The sequence below is a fragment of the Labrus mixtus genome, chromosome 7 (assembly GCF_963584025.1).
Source record: "Labrus mixtus chromosome 7, fLabMix1.1, whole genome shotgun sequence".
Classification (NCBI taxonomy): Eukaryota; Metazoa; Chordata; class Actinopteri; order Labriformes; family Labridae; genus Labrus; species Labrus mixtus.
The window spans coordinates 26,330,528-26,344,142 of NC_083618.1; positions in this window are offsets into that span (position 1 = coordinate 26,330,528).

Below are 13,615 nucleotides of genomic sequence, written 5' to 3' on the forward strand. Positions count from 1 at the left end.
AAGTATCAAATAGTATGGGGGGGTGGGGGTGCACAGATTTCATGCATTTGTTTCACATTATTGTTTAAACAACATGCAAAATTAGCTATGATTTTTCTAATTTTTTTCATTTTAACACAACATGACATAATCACTTATAATATAGCTTTAATAAAGTAATTCATCACATGTCGCTATAACAAGGTTTCTTACAGTGATTTCTTCTTGAAATGAGGGGTACAGCTTGAAAGGGAAGAACAATCGTCATACTTAAAAACGTTAATCCAATTTAATTTGTCTGGTCATTTCAATCGGTTCATATAAAATAAAAATATCGGTTAAAAATATTTAAAGTTCAGCAGTCAATAACTCCTGGGAGAAAGTTTCAAAATTGCAACAATAAAACTTATAGTGCTGCAACAATCTTTTGTTGAAATTTCCAGCTGAGTTTTGGGGGTTCTGGATGGATGTAACCTTTGTGTTTTTTTTACGTTCATTGAATTTCAGGTCCACCCACACATAGAGAGTTTGAGTAGCTTCTGCCAAACGGTAAGCTGTGCTAAAGGTTTGTTTGTGAGGGGAGTTATTCCCACCATGCTTTGTGTGTTTGTCTGTTTGTGCGTGTTAAACTGTTAGAAATGATGTAAAGTTGGATCTTGAGAAACGAGCTGCTGAATGAGAATATATTCATCTGTATTTTTTGGAGTGATGAGCTGTAATAATGCATGCCTGGTCGCTGCCTCTGCTGTGTCTCTCTCTCTCTCTCTCTCTCTCTCTTGCTTCCTTCACATCAGACAGACTTCTGTTTCTGCGCTCAGGGATGATGCTGTTGTGAGGAGCAGGTACGTTGCCTTGGTTACCAGCGAAGTGACTCTTGCCTCTCTCTTTATGGCTTCACAGTTGCATCTGGATCTTTCCTCAGTCTGAGCTCTGCATTCTTCAGCCTGCAACAATAGCAACCTAAGACTCAGAAACATGTGGTTTCACACCTTTTTGGGGAAGATGACTAATGCCCACTTTGTGAACCATCACTGTCTAACAGATATGAGCAGTAACCCAAAGCTTAAAAAACTCAGAAGGTGCTGATGACTCAAATCCTAAAATATGCTTTGTTTCATTCACTCAAACCTTCATCACATATCCCACATGTGTGTGTGTTTTTTACACTTCTGATAAAATGTTGGGCTGCAGCCAATAATTTTTTTGGCAAAGCACCACATCACCAGCTCGCCTTATGTGACACTGCCCCCTTGTGGCCTTTATGTCAAACTGCAATGCACCAAAGAGAAATGCCCGCAAAGACAACCTCATTTGACCCAGACGCTCAAATAACCAAAGGCAGAGTTTTCCACGAGAGAGAAATCTTTTCCTTCTTTGTTGATTTTGATGATGTAGGTGGATAATTTTAGAAAGTAAGAACTTGCATGTGTTTATTTAAGTACTGTACTGTTCTCATGGTATACATATTTACACTTATTTCTACTTCTATTACTCAAAAACCTTTAAATAAAATGCCCTTTAAAAAAAGATTTAAAAAAAAGAAAACTGTTTTTTTCTCACATGACTCCTAATCAAAGACATTCTGTTTGATACTAATATAAAAAAGTATGGGACAGTAAAGGACATGCATACATAATATTGTTTAGTTATATTTGCTTTTGTAAGATGAGGTTTCATTTTGTGAAGTTTTATTTTATTCTTCTTAGGTAATTATGATAACCTAAAAAATGTAAGTAATCGTAACTTCATTTCTATTTTCATTTTATACTTTACATAATTTATGATCTATATTTACAATGCTGCCCTCTGCCTTTAAGGTTTCCAGAGTTCAGAAATGAGTGATCTTGTTTGTAGTTGAAGTGATGTTTCACAGTTGTCAGTGTTCAGTCTGTGTCTAAGGTTGTACTACAGTCACCATGGACATCAAACATGTACGAGACACCATTATCTACCAGCCCGGGGTTAGCTTTCTTAGCTAACATTACCACAAAATACAGCATTACACTTGTATTAAATCATAATTATAATAACTTATATACTTCAAAGGATACAAATATAATCAGCAAAGTTTGCTTAAAGTATCAAAGTTATAGTTCCTCGGAAGAAGACACCATGTGGCTGGAATATGATTAGGCAAAATATGAGATTTTTAGATCGTTGATATTGATGCGTCTGTTGGCGATGGTCGAGGTAAACTTCTTGATACTCGCTGTTTCACTTTACATTGGTTGTTGAGATAATAATTAATGGAAGAAGGATAGAAACAAAACGTTTGGATTAATATAATTGAGTTCATGTTTTTGTGTTTCCACCAAACTAGATTTTTTTCTTCAATAATTGAATATCCGTCTCATTATGCTTTAAACTTATTAATATAAGTTTAAAGTTTAAAGGGGGGGGGGGGGGGGGGGGGGTCAATCTTTACTAGTTGTATTTCAAATTATAAACTGTTTATAGATATGTTGTTGTTTTTTTCAATTGTGTTTTAGTTTTATTTAGTTTTATAAAAAAGCCTCATATGTAGATTCTACTCTCTAATACACCCAACACACACTCACTAATAAAGATCACACACACACACACACACACACACACACACACACACACACACACACACACACACACACTGAAAAATGGCAAAATACATTCACTAAAGGCACACACAAACAAAAAAAACACCTACTGTGACACACACTCTTTTTTTCTTTTTCTTTGAAACCTCATTATAAGGGGATACTTTGGCAGTATTGTCTCTATTCAAACATGTACATAGAGCATAATAAATCGATTTTTACTAACTGATGGCAGCTCACAGACACTAACACTGACAACAGGCTCCAACAGTGATTTAAAAAAAAAGATTATTTTAGGGCTTTCGCCTTTATAGCGATAGGAAAGGTGTAGCGGGACAGGACATGTAGGGGGAAGGAGTGGGGAATAAAGACTGTATCCTCTACAAACTGCTAAATCAGTGCCTAACCCTAACCCTAACCCTCCAACAGGGCTTTTTAAAAATAAGAAATAAAATCAATCACTGATTGAATCTTTGACCATGCTTTTTTTATTTCATAACCTTATTTGACTACACTTACTTTTTTTTGTGTAAAATTATGATTCCTAAAGAAAGAAAGAATTTCAAACACAAGCACAGAAGTAAAAAAAGGTGTTGTATTTTGATCTTGTGAGGGTATTCATGTATGCAAACTGCAAAATCTGCAAGATCCTAACATCTGTAAAAATGTCTGTTAATATATATATATTTATATATATATATATATATTTTATATGTATTGCACAGTGCCGAAAGATATAAAAGATGTAATTTGAGACTAAGACCTCAGACTTGGGCAGCCACTGATTCAATATATTCACTCTGAAATAAGGTAAAGTGGAGGTGAAGTAGATTAACCTTTAAAAAACAAGTTATTCTTTATTAGAAGAACCGAGGTCAGGGCTCCTGTTCACTTTTGTATTTTGCTCACTGGATGGTTCTGAATCTGACGCCATTTTAAATGAACTGTGCACTGATCTGATATTTAAAAAAAAGCTTGCATTAATATTCAATGTTTGGATGGTGACTGTGAATATCCACAGCCACACATCAAACAGTTATGAACCTTTATTTAAGAGGTGATACTTAAAGGCAACATGTCTGAGCAGTTCTTGTTTGCCTCGTCCCTTCTCTGTTCTTCCTAAAGGGGGCGTCACAGGACTGCGTTTGGCCCTATAAAGAACCGGATTCCTGCTCGGAGCACATTACTAATTCTACTCAACCACTACGGGTGGATGCCTGCTGGCCAAATGTTTGACTCAGTAGCTCCGTCCGTGCGTGCGTGGACGTTTGATTCAAATGTCTCTTGACCCGGCTGTGACCCCCTCAGCTGGTGAACTCTTTGTTTGACAGTGTGCAAACAACATGCAGACGCTCGCAGAGAGAAAGAGAGAAAGCAACAGGGGTTAAGAAGTTCCATAAATGAACCTCTTATTCCAAAGGCTTATCGTGCCTCCTGGCACACTGATTGTTCGTACACATCATCCTCCTCCTCTTTGGAGCCGATTCCCTCATTTTCTCCGCTCTGTTCTCAGATGAGTAGCTGCAGGCGACGCAGCAGATAAGTGGAGCAAGAAATACAGAGTGTGAGAGTGAGATGGATGGAGGGAGGATTCTGCACTGGTTAACTCAATTCTTAAGTCTGTGATTTATTCTAAACACGTGCATGAGTCGTTACATTCCTCACACACAAACACACACACACACGTAAACAAAAACAAACAAACCTAAAGCTTGCTATCGTCTACCAGTGAAACATTAGTTTGCTCGTGCCAGATGAACCCCTAAAACCATCAGTTCACCAAAATTAGACAAACAAACCCCCCAAAACATATTCTCATGATAATCCAGCAGCATGCTGACAACGTTCGCTCGCCATGCTTCTCTTGATTTGTATTTTCCTCCCCGTCAAAAGTTTGTGCGTCCTGTACTTTGGATGACTTTTTGGAGTTCTTAATCAAGCCCGCTCCCCTGAATCTTAATAGCCCTTCCAGCGTCAGAACACTTTTTTTTTTTTAATGGTTCCCAAATGAAATCTTCACTGCGGATATTTGGACTCGTCACAGCAGGAAAAGTGCAGGTGGAAGGAAAAGTGTCAGTGATGACATCGCTCCAGCAATCACTGCAATCCAATCCAAGAGAAAACAAAGTCATCTATCGTTATTATTTCAAGCAGAAGTGAACGAAAACATTTAAGGTGTCCAGCTTCCTAACGGTGAGTCGACTGAGCCTGCTTGACGTAAACAGAACCCTGTAGTTGAATCTCTGAGTTTAAAGAAAGAAAGAAATCACTTCCATGAAATATGTTCTCGCAGTTTAATGCAGCTCCTTTTTGATATATTTGACTACAAAGTTGATCAGCTGATTTAGATAAAACTGTCTATAGATTAATCATTTAAAAAACTTTATTAGTCCCAGGATTTGACTGTTTTTATCAGTTATACTAGTATTATTAAAAAAACATTCTCTCACATATAACTTGATTTTTTTTCCTGCATGAAAAGTTTAAAGGTTGGTGAATTCATAATAAATCAAACTTTAGAAAAAAGACTGCTTGTCTCCGGCCACATTTGTCTGAAGAAGATCCTTTGGATGGAAACGTTGCCCTTAATAAAGTTATTGCTCATTGGGAGCTGAACAGAACAGTGTGTGGACCCCCTTTTTTCTGCAGTTTACGCCTTTATATGCAGTGTGCTTGGATGTGCACACACTCGTCTTCTTTATTCTCTTGTTGAAGTGTCACATGTTTCTGTGTTTCTTGTTCTATAAGAAGAAAAGTTGTTTTAACTTTCCACGTAATTCACTCGGCAGAGAGACAAATCAAGTAAAAAGGTTTGTTTTGTGAAATGTTTTCAGATTTAATACAAAGTGAAATATTCTTTTCATGGGTAACATCGATTTCTTTTTTTCAGACCTCTGATTAAGTGAAAAATACCAAGATTTATTTTTTTCTCAAATAACATCCACCTTTCACCCTTTTAAAAAAATATATATATCTCAGAGTAGAATCATTAAATTGTATTTTGTATTTATTAGGAGGGCCACTCGACAAGCCCCTCTGGGTGTCTTTGGCTCCTCCTGCACATTTCTTTCTGAAGTTATGTTTTATTTTTTACTTCCCAATCATTGTGTACTGTGTGCTATTGTTCTTTGATATATAAAATTTAAAAAATGAATCAAACATTTGACGGAGGGGCTTTAAATGTCACTTCTTGTGTCGTAATAGTACCTATGAAATAATAATAAGAGTTATTAACTGAAGATGAATGGAGGGGGGGGGGGGGGGGGGGGGGGGGGGGATCAGATATATTCACACTTCTTTTCAAACATCTCTTTAGACTTGCCTGTGGTCTTATGCACTATTCTTTTTGTTGGTTGGTTTGTTTTTTGTCTTTGTGGGGAAAAAGTTAATGTTGGAAAATGCAGAATTCAATCAATCAATAGTCCTGATAATCTGTTTATTAGTTTTAATATTTACCTTTAAAGACTTAAATGTGCTTTCATTTGTATTAACCTTAATACATGAACAAGATGAAGGATGTATAGAAAGACCAAATTCACTTTTATTTCAAATACAAACTCATATCTTTCTACTCATTAAATCATTACTTAAATGTTTCTAGTTGCTCCGCTTGTTTTTTTTTTTTTTGTCAAACCGCTCTCACAGAAAAAAGTTTGCAGTACTTCTTCAGTTGTGAGACCGCAAAGACTCATTTGTGGACTGAGAGGAAAAAAAGGAAGATTAGGGGTGGATTAAGCGACTTTGGGACTCCAGGCGGATACCTGAGACCTCACTGATGCATGATGGTAACTTTTGTGTCCTCTGGATGATTGAGCTGACAATGGGAGCGGTACTGGGATGTTTAACATGAGTACAATGAGTCAAGCTCCATTCTAAAAAAAAAACCCACTGTTACAAGTAAAAATCCTGCGTTCAATATTTTGCTGAGACAAATACGCTGAAGTATAAGCAACCGAATGCTCTTAGATTTGTTTTAATCCTCTTCAGAAGAGAGCTCATTTACACTTGAAATGATGAAAAAAAAAGCTTGAATAGCTGATAGTAAAACTTTCATTTCACAAGTCTCCCCCTCTGTCCCAGACCTGCTCACTGAACCAGACGGTGAAAGGAACGTTTTTCTCATGGAACAGTAACTTTACATTGAATTTGAATGTATTTATTTAATAGGGACAATACAATTTAACAAAGCGTGAAACTGATGTGCTGCATAAACAGTATAAAGATATTGCTAATTTCCAACTCGTGTCCCTAGTTGGACCTTTGGGTAAACAAACAAAGTAAAAATGTACAACATTTGATCACATAAAACCTCATAACACTCTATGAGGATACATTCAATTAATGCAATAAACATGAATGCTGTCTTTAAAGTTTTGCATGTCTCCAAAAATAGATTTATCAGACACAATTCTGATTGATAACAAAATATAAAAACAGATAAGAAATGATGCTTTATAATAGATAACGTCTTTAAAAGTGAATTAGGAAGATACATTTATGAGATTAAGATCAATAAAAACTGCTAATCATGTTAATAAACCTGTTAGATTTTAGTACAGAATGGTGATGAAGGGTAAAGGTTGTTTCCATATCGCTGCTTTATTAATCTCTGAATACGTTTTCAGCGCTCTACCCGACATGCCGCTGCCCTTTCTCTTCCCCCTTTATCCTGGAAACTGATTTCTTCTCTTACAGCCGTCTACTCGCCTCTTTTTTTTATAATCATTATTGTTGTCAACAATCGGTCTGTCATGTAAAGTTCAGACCCGAGCAGCTTTAACAGACGACATCACATCCTAACAATCCTGACTTTTGTGTCAGATTCAGAATTGATTGAAAGATTATTTTTTTCTTCACTCTGATCACTTTTAAAGCACATCTGTCTTGGCCCGGAGCCACATTTCAGGAATGTGTGAACCAGTCTGCAGCCGCTCACAGGCCTGGATCATCGGGTGGAGGATCCCCTCTGGCTGCTTCTAATGTGAGGCTTTAATAAAGAGGTGAACTCAAGCTCTGCATCAACCTGCCGAGGGTGATGAGACCTGCTGAAAAAGTAACTTCTGACATTTTTACAGACTTATATTCATTTTTTATTTAACCTTTATTTATCCGGGTTAGTCCCACTGAGATCAGAGATCTCTTTTTCAAAGTAGACCTGTCCAAGAACAGCAGGTTCAACACACAGGTTCAACAACAAACACTCAAAGTCAGACTGTGCATGTTTCATTATCAGAAAATCATCAGCTGGAACAGCTTCAGTTATTTGATTTTTTTAAATTGTTTTTCTTTTTATTGTCTTTCATTTGTATCTCATTATACTTTCTCGCTTCCTTTTAAATCCTTTTTTTATTTTTAGGATTATCTATTCATGCTTTCCATCATAGGTTCTTACTAACAACCTTTTATTAACCAAACTAATAACATAACAAAGAAATGAATCCCTTTCCTTTAAAATCATTCTGTCTTTTCTTGACTCAATTTTTTTTATGTTAAAGATGATTTTTCTGCCTTTTCGGTTTTATGTGTGAGGATGCTGAAGGTTAACAGTGGTTATACTTCATGCAGGGATGAAGAGACACGAGAGAAATCCGTCTGAGGGCTTGGAATTGAACCGCGACCGCTGCGATTACGACTTTACCAGAGAAACTCGGGCTCAGAGATTCCACTGTTTTTACTCGCTTGACTTCAGCTAACTGTTTCTTTATTTGTTTTCATTTATTTATGATTGTAATTTATCTTCACTTCTTTTGTTTTAATATGTCCTCCTGAATAAACTGTTTTGTTTTTTTTTCTGAAAATGACCATTGAATGTATTATTCTGATGATTATTATTATGATTAGGACTTTCAGTGTCATCGTGGTCCTGCGGTGAAAGTGGATCAGAGCTTCATCATCTGTGACAGTCGCTCGTTATGTTGAACAAAAAAAAAACAATTAAAAGAGAATTTTTAAAGGTGTGTGAGACTGAAATGATCGTCCTAATATTCAAGGTAATTTAAATTCTATAATGTGACATCATCATCATGAGTCCTTACCTTATATGGATGCCTGATGCAGTCACCTTTACCATGTATATTTTATTTATGCACTTATGATTATATATATCAGATCTTATCGTCATCATTTTGTACGCGTCTTTGTGGAGGAGAAAGAAAAGGAAGTTTTTAGAAAAGAAAATGATTTCCTCAGTTATATTAAAAAGCTCCTTATAAAGTATCTAAAATCTACAAGTCATCATCACATCCCTAAAACACTGGACATATTAACAGTTTTATTCATTTTCATTGATTTATTGATTTTAAAAGTAAAAATTAAAATGTACATTACAAACAAAGCAAACAACAATCAGAGAATACTTTCTGTAGCGGCTCGATTGTTTTTTCTGAACTAGTCCATGTTGGAAAAGGATGAAGTGAACAAACGTATCCAGTCCTACCGCTTCTTTCTTTTTAGCTTAATAAATGAATCCAAGGCCAAGCTTTCCAGAAATATAGTCAAAAAATACAAATAACAAAAGCAACTAATATAATGTATTACACACATTCATTTGTAGATGTTTAATGTAATGATTTGTACATGGAGAAGACAGTAAACATTGAAAGGAACAAAGTAAGTTTGAAAACACATGGGGAACTTAGCTCATTTAAAACTCTGAGTAAGGCAGCCTGTGTTTTTAGTGTTTCTTTTACGTTCTCTGTTTTTGTCAAAAGGACGGATGGACAGCAATCAGATATCAAGAAATGACATTTCAATCAGTACAAATTAAACGATTGTGTGGATGACGAATCTGTAGTCGTACGATAGCGAGGACTTATAGAGTATTTGAGTTTCTTATTGAAATATGCGTAATGTTTCTTTTACTATATAGTTGATTTTTTTATATGGATGAAATATGAAAATACTGAAGAAGTTGAGCTTGTTGTCTTTTCTAGTTGGCATTAATGTGTTTTTTTTTCTTGTTTGATTATTGAGATTATGTAGGTCTTTGTTGTTGTTGATTTCTGACATGTATATTTTTTGTATTTAATAGAAATTAAAATAAAATATATTTTTCAAATAATTCAAATTTGATAAACAGAAAGAAAAACATGTTTGTTATAATTTTTTTTATTGTTGTCATTTTGTAATCAGTGTAATTTAATCCTTTAAATGTATTTATTAGGCCTATATCTTACTGTGTCAGACTTTTACTTTGAAGCCGTAGATGCTCGTCGCGATGCTGTTGTCTGTGTCATAGGCTCATCTGAGCTCAGTCTGATCCCTGCAACGCTTTCTATTCACTAACATTTGCCTTTCTTTTCTTTTTTTTGTTATGAACTCTCAGCCGAGCGCAGGTTTTATTCTGGTGTGAAGGACGTCTTATTAAGGTATCTGAATAGGTCTAGACTTTAAAAAGCTGCTCCATTCACACAGCAGCTTCTCTGCCTGCTTTTATCAGGTCACTGTGAAGCGACACACACACACACACACACACACACACACACACACACACACACACACACACACACACACACAGATATCTGCAATGAAAAGACAGAGAGAGAATCATCACATCTAAACATGTTCTGCTCTCTCAGAGGGAGAGAGGTGTAAACACAGGACTTGTAAACAAAATGAAAGATGAAACCTCGGCCCCCCCTGTTTGTCTCAAGTTTCATTATCTGCCCTTGATGTGGAAGTATCCCAGCATTATGTAGCGGGTTTAAAGGTTGGAACAAAACTAAGAGCGAGGCGAGAACTCTGTGTTCTTGACAATTCCCCACTCTCGCCCCGAACAGAGATGTGCTGACAGTCGTGTAGCTTGAAATGTAAATAGGTTTCGACATTAGTATTCAACCGTCATGCCGTACTTGTTTGTGTGTCTGTGCGTGCATGTGTGTTTAGGAGAGGGGGGAATAGAAGTATTTGATCAGACTCCCCTTGGTTGAGTGTGAATCTCAGTAGCAGGAGTTCATCTGTGGGACAGTCAGCAGCACCAAGCACATCAGCTTCATTGCAGAGTTTGGCAGATTTTTGGGGATCATGCATATGTGTGTTTGTGTTGTGTGTGTGTGTGTGAGGCAGCCTGTGTTTGTGTGTGTGTGTGTGTGTGTGTGTGTGTGTCACTGTGAGCTCCAGCATCTGTCTCCTCTCATGTAGCGCTCATCCGTCCCACACATTCAATACACAAGATATCGCTTCAACATGCAAACATTAAGCCGTGAAACTCCTACGCAAGAGTCAGCCAGTCCGTATGTGTGTGTGTGTGTGTGCGCGTGTGTGTGTGTGTGTGTGTGTGTGTGTGTGTGTGTGTTAGCCTTTCTGGGCTCTTTGTCACATTCACCGGTAAGTGAACCCTTGTCCCTGAAAATCCAAATGACACAGTAAACTGTTCCTGTCACCCATAAATCCCGGCAATTATCCTCAGAAACACACACACACACACACACACACACACACACACACACACACACACACACACACACACACACATACTTAGTGTGCACCACTGTTTCCAGTGCATGTATGCCAGTGTGTTAATCTGGCACCTTTTATGCCAGTTGGCGGGAAGTGAAGAAGAGCGATGGTGAGGAGGAAGAGGAGGAGGAGGAGGAGGGGTGCACAGGTTTTTCTTTTGAAACTCAAGGCCAGACATGATCTGTAGCAGCTCAATAAATCCTCTCAAACTCACACAAGCAGAAACATTTATGCCAATCTCAACACTTTTATTGAGTTATGAAATGATTTCAGTGTGTGCTCATTTTGATTCTTAAGCCCAATTTTTTGTTGCACTGAGAACCACTTCTGCAAAGTCTTTCCAATTTAGCAAAAATAAACTTTTTCAGGCTGGTGAAATATTGGCCTTAAAGGAAACGTGCTGAAACAAACACACACACACACCCAGCTTGATGTGAAAATGTTTGGGTCAATGTAAGGTGGAAAAATAGCCCTGAGAGTCTTACTTTAAGGTAGGGTGGATAATTTATTCTGTATGCACCTTTGTTTTTAAAAAGTATCTATTTTCCCGTTAGCAATCAATAACAGAAATCATTTAAAAAAAATTAACTCTGCACTCTGACTCTGCACACTCTCTGCATTTGAGCGTTGTCCTGCGAAAGCAAATGCTGTGAGCCAGTTGCACAAGAATGGCAGAAAAGCCTATTTTACAGTGAATGAAAAAAATGATTCTTTTCGCTCCTCTCCCAATCATCTGTCGTCGACTCGTCCTGCACCATATGTGAGGCAGAGCTCCTCCATGTGATGAGGGGGAGCGGCATCAGAAGTTCTGCATCCAAAGCTTGGCAATAAGAAAAAAAGTGTGTAAGAAGAGTGAGTGATAGAGGAGGCATGTCAGGTACTGATGAAAATACAAGAGGAGATACAGGGTACGTTTAATAGAAGAAGAGTGGATTTAAAAACAGGGAATGTGTAGAAGGGATACTACAGTACTTTGGCCATCAAGAGCTTTGCCAAGTCGGAAAATATAACTATAATGATGTCATCAAGTTGATTTGGATTAAAAGTGGAGAAAAACAGAAAGAGTGCATGACAGCGTGTGGACATGCAGAGGTCATATCGATGTTAAGCAGGAAGAAAATGTAATAAAAGATGCCATCGTTTTGCTGTAAAGTTTCAAGTCTTAATGAGTTTGAACCAAGCGGCAACCTCCGGCGTTAGAAAAATGAGGCCAATGTGGAAATGCAAAATCCTGCAGTTCGTCGAGGGTCCGCTTGAGGCTGGCTCCAGGAGCCCCAGAAGTCATATACACACCACAGCCAGAAAAAGCCAGTTTTTACAACAGAAATAAACATGTTTAAAGCCTGGTACAAAGATACTGTAGGTCTGATTAGTTATTGTTCTCATGGGCACACACTGTACAGGAGGTGATTTTTAACCATGCTTCCTTTTTTATTATTATTTTTTTTTTACAATACGTGTTATGCAAAGTTAGGCGCGTAGCTGACATGATTGACAGGTGGGCCAAGTGTAGTGGTTTGTCAAGAGGCTTAAAACCCGCCTCAGCTCCGTCATTATGGCTGACTGAAAGTTAGATTGAGACAGCATTTCCAGCATGGCGGCTGCTGCCGATGAGCCTCCGGAGGCCCCCTCCAGTAACAAATGGATGACGTCACTCAGGCTTCGTCCATTAATAAACAGTCTATGGTTTAAACAACATATAGAAAGAAAGGTAAATAGAGCTCGACTTTAACTTTGTATTTTTGTCCACAAGACCTCGAGCTGCTTGCATTATTAAAAACGCTGCAATGCTTCACAAGTAAGTTTGACTGAATACAGCAAAAGTAACATTAAATACAGACCAAATAAGACTGGCAGCAGGTCGAGAGTTTGAACGGGGGGGATGAAAAAAGAAGCGAGGCATTTTGTTTAGTAGCTCTTGGGGCTTTTCTGCTTTATTGTCCACATTAATCCCCGCAAAATGTCTTGAAAGACAGCAGAGGAGGCAGAAAACTCATCTCCTTTTTCCTCCAAACTATTTTCCTCTTTTTGCATTTATTAAATTGTTTCCCACAGTTTCATAGAAAGAGTTTGTCAGGTTGATAACCTTTGAATAAAAATCTATAAAAGAGAAAAATAGGTAAACATATTAGCTATTGCAGTTATTCAACAACCAAACGCTGCATAACAACTTTTTCTGTCAAATCTACGTCATGTACCTACACCTTCTATCGCTCTGTCATCCCCGAGAAAATGAAACAGGAATATTAATAGAGATGTGACTTACAGATATCCGTCTATTGTGAGGTAAAGATAATTCAAATCTGTGTAAGACGAAGGATTTTAATGAGCTGAATGTAATCTTGTTAATTTAAATGTGAACGGTGTCAGTATGAGATGCATGTTAATAAGATGTAAAGGAGGGCAGATTGAGTTTACGTCTCTTATGGGATCCTCTGTGTTTATAATTCATGTCAAGATAATAACCGACTATTATTGAGGATACATTTGATTAGCGATGATTCAGCCACGCTGTATTCAAGTCACATCTACAACAGTTTGGCTCGGGGCAATGTCAATGCTGGTATCAGATATTTACCACCTGAAAGTAATGCATGGGGGTGAAT